The following is a 4,227-nucleotide window of genomic DNA, read 5'->3' on the forward strand; positions in this document are numbered from 1 at the left end:
ACACATAATATATGTTATTCATATAAGAATAGAGGAGAAAAACATATACCTAGAGAAGTCAGAAATAAAAAAAAAAGAAGCGAGACTAGACTGCAAAGTCTGTGTAAGCAAGTATAAACTTAATCCCCACCAAATCCCTAGCTCCCTTATTTCATCTGTCTCCTAGTCTTAGTCAAAGCATCTCTTTCTTACTATGTAGAAAATCTGAATTCCTGACACAGATTGCAAACATCACTATGCTATTTCGTTGAAAGAAGAGTGGCTGCACTTTTCTGAATAAATCATTCATTTATTGCATCAATATGTGTAGTACTATAATGAAAAGAAATAATGGGGCAATTTTGGATTGCATTTCATAAATTCAAATTTTCTATATTCCATTTGATGTATCTTTTAGGTATAGCATATGCTATATCATAATCCCTCCACATTTTAATACGTGGGATGCTACTTTCATTTTTCTTTATGTCTGGAATAAAATAAAACAAAAACAAAGAGTTAGTGTTGGTATAAATTGAATAAAAGAGCAACAGATAATAAGTATATCATATATTCATTTTTTAAATCTGACAATTTTGAGTTTATTGTTCATCACCCCGCCCTTTGCTTTCCCTCACTTCTGCCCCTTCATTGGTATAGATTGAGGTGGTTCAGCCCCATTAGAGTTGAAAAATGCCCCAGTGGTCCTGATGTCAATACTAAGGGAGCATGATATGATGAAAATAACATGAACTGTAGAAGTCAGGTATAGTAAAATGTTTAATTTTAGTATCTAGATGATGAGTATAGGAGTGTGCAAAGTACAGTTCTTTCAATTTTTCTGTACATTTGAAAATGCCCATAATAAAATATTAGATCAATAAGGTACATGGTTCAGGTAAGATTAGAACTCAGAATTGACTATGGAGGGGCAATGTGGAGGTAATTTGAGACCTCAGAAAGGAAAACTTTGGTGAAGTGGTGGGAATGCATGCCTGGTTGGAACTGATTCATGAGAGAAGGGGGGAAAAGGAAATTTAGATAGCAAATTTTGGCAACTTTTTTGAGGAGCTTAACTGTAAAGGGGGGCAGAGAAATGGGGCATTAGCTGGAGGTGCTGAGGGAGAAAGATGATGGGAGAAATGACAGGATGTTTAGATGCTAATGGGAATAATGCAGTAGAAACATAAAGTATGATGATATAGGAAAGGAAAAGAATTGCCCCTGAGTTGGCATTGGTGGATAGAATTTTGTGTGTAGGTAGAGGAATCGCATTTAACCTGGAAAGTTCATCTATATCAGTAGAAGGGAAGCAGAGAATATGGATACAGATTCGGGTAGATGGAGGAATGAAGTGGTGGGAGCTTGTGAAAGTCCTCCTTTGATTACTTGTATTTTATCAATGAAAGAGGAAACACAATCATCGATTGAGGGTGAGGCTGGCAGGGTGGGGGATGGATATTTTTAGGATTTGTGACAAGAGGAAAACATGAAATAGTCTTCTTGGAGAATGGGAGACTTGATGGACTAGGAAAATGGAAAAGAGTTTTTTAGGAAACATCCTAGAAGTTGAATTGCTGGGTTAAACAGTATGCACATACTTTTATTTAGATTTGCCAACTGACCTCTATAGAAGTTGTATTCATTCATACTTCTACAAATAATATATGAGCGTATAGGTTTCCCTGCTTTTTTGCCAACACGCTGTATGTTATCAAGCATTTTGATATCTTTCAATTTGACAGTTGAAAACCCATATTTTTGCTTATTTTTAATTTGCATTTCTCTTATTATGGAGAAGGTAAGCATCTTTTCATATGATTAAGTCAAAGGTTGCCCAAGAAAATTGGATATTTCCAGGTAATCACCTCTCAGTCTGATTAGGGAAAAATTCTCCCTTCTTCATCCATGACTAAACCTACACTGGGACCTAAAGCCAGTGTCAGAGAAGCATGGGGGTGGAAAAGGTCTTAGAAGAAGTCTAAGAGGAGGTCATAGGTTTTGCTTAAGTTCACACACACACACACACACACACACACACACACACACACACAGACACACTCAAAGAAGCAAGTTAGTGATAGATTAAGAATTGTAACCCAGGGCTTCTGATACCCACCCAGGCCCAGGAGCTGTTCTCAATGCTTGTTAAAGACACAGGCTTTGGAGCAGGCAAGAGAAACATTCATACCTGAGCTGCAGGAAGATGAATGAGCCCATGGGTTTGTGATGGATGGGAATGAATGAGGAGTGGTATGGTCCTACCAGGTGTTTATTAAATATGGGAAGGAGAAAGAAAGGGACTCTTTCTAGGAGGGATGGAAGCTGAAAGACACAGTGATGACCTTCTGGTTGATAGAGTTTTGATTCAAGTGGTCTTCCCAGTTACAGGAGAGAAAGCCAAAACAGAGGAAAAAACTGCTAGAAATGCTGCACACAGGACTCCATGTGTGATTGTACAATTTATGGATGGCAGTGGGTAATATGGACTGCACTTCAGCTTGTGTTCTGGTTGCTGAGCCATGAGACCACAAGAGAGGGTTCTCATTTCTAATATGTCCCATGAAAAGTTAACATAATTTGTTAACATAGAGGGGTATCTTTTCCTAATCCCTCACTCCAGAGGGACCTCCTTTATTTAATGTGCACAAAGATGCTCTGTAGGCTATGGTAACCCCATTGGTGCCCTCTGGAACCAGGCCACACAATGTCCCTGGCATTAGCAATGGGATCTCATCCCCTCCTAGATCTTCAACTTCACAGCCAAAGTCATATAGTCATGTTTGGACGATATGGTTGGAATCAAGGTTTTCAGTTGTGCCAACCAAAATGAAAAGAAAGCAGCAATCCCTAAAGAGAAAGTTCAGTTTACAGAGATGGAAGAGTATAGTATTTAATTTTGGAGCAAATGCTCCTTTAATTATTGTGCTTTATGGACATGGTTGATAATCCACAATCAAAGACATTCACACAGTGTACAAAAGGAGCCCTGGCCTGCATTTTCCTTTGAAAACATTCTAATCTCATTGAATGTGAGTGAAAAATGTCAGTAATGCATCATTTACCTGAGTGTTTTGAAGAATATCCTTGTTTTCGTTGCTCTCCATTTTTACTATTTGCCTTGGTTAGTGATCCATTGATGTTTATGGGTTCTGCAAAATATTTGTGAATATTTGTTATTTCTAAAAAGAGACTTGTAACAGTGAAATCCGAGTACCTCAGGATGAAACTTTGTCTTCCCCAAAGGTTAACATTCTCTTAAGCCCCTTAGTTTTCATGTTACTTTTCACTTACCTAAATAAACCAAGTGAAAATGAAGTTGGCATTCCATTAAAAATACACAAATAAAAAAATAAAAGAACTTTGGGATCTTGTCCATTATTCAAATATTTTTAGCGCTTTTGTCATACATATAAAAACAGATGTTTAGCTTGTGTGGCTAACAGCCTTGTCTATCCGTTGAACCAAAATGCACTGCTTCCTTCAGAATTCTTAAGATGAGCTTCTAATATGAAGTCAGCACCTGTCACCATGATGATATTATGTCATAGACCAAGGCAGCCAATGGGTGATGAAAAAAATGAGAGGGAACTACAGGGTTGTTTGGGGGGGGGCTGTGTATTTAAGGAGGAGTGTTACTAGGTCTTTGCTTTCAGGGAGACTACAGTTCAGTAATTGGAGGCAGTCAGAAAACTGATCATTCAGAGTGACACAAATCACAAGAAGCAAATAGAGGAAGCCGTAGAATGTAAAGAGTGGGGGCGTTCTGTTCAAAATTCCAGTCCTCGCTCTCCCACTTTAGTTGTTGTTCATGAGCATGTTACTAGCTCTCAGAGCCTCAGTTTTTTAATCAGTTTTTTATCTGATAGTACCTCTCTCATGGGGTTATTGTGATTGTTACATAAGACAATTGAAGTCAAGTTTATAGAGCAATGTCTGGCACTGAACAAATGGTAGCTTGCTATTATATATGGTAATATTTTTATCTTAATAAAGTAACAACTCAGTATACATGTAACCTCTGAGATGCTATCCTGAGACCTAGACCCAAGTGGCTGCCTCCCAGAGTTTCCTTTAAAGAGACAAATAAAAGAATCCAAAACTGTGAAAATGAGAATAAAAGGTAGATGACATAGAAAGAGGTTGCTAGCCCTTAAGCTTGTTCCTGTCCCATCCAGAAATTCTGACTGTACACAAGGCTGTTTCAAGCTGCCCCTCTTCCACAACCACTTAGAAGACTGTGGAGCA

The 4,227-nt window shown here is 38.1% G+C and overlaps 1 long non-coding RNA gene across 1 annotated transcript; it reads right to left on the reverse strand.

The window, feature by feature from the left end:
- Window positions 1–280: 280 nt before the first annotated feature.
- Window positions 281–3,473, reverse strand: LOC143671251 (uncharacterized). The gene is made up of 3 exons (XR_013169521.1): window positions 3,274–3,473; window positions 3,045–3,131; window positions 281–469 (listed from the first exon to the last, which is right to left on the reverse strand). It is a non-coding gene; the product is annotated as an uncharacterized LOC143671251 (long non-coding RNA).
- Between the last annotated feature and the right edge of the window lie 754 nt (window positions 3,474–4,227).

Source organism: Tamandua tetradactyla, chromosome X (assembly GCF_023851605.1).
Source record: "Tamandua tetradactyla isolate mTamTet1 chromosome X, mTamTet1.pri, whole genome shotgun sequence".
NCBI classification, from domain to species: domain Eukaryota; kingdom Metazoa; phylum Chordata; class Mammalia; order Pilosa; family Myrmecophagidae; genus Tamandua; species Tamandua tetradactyla.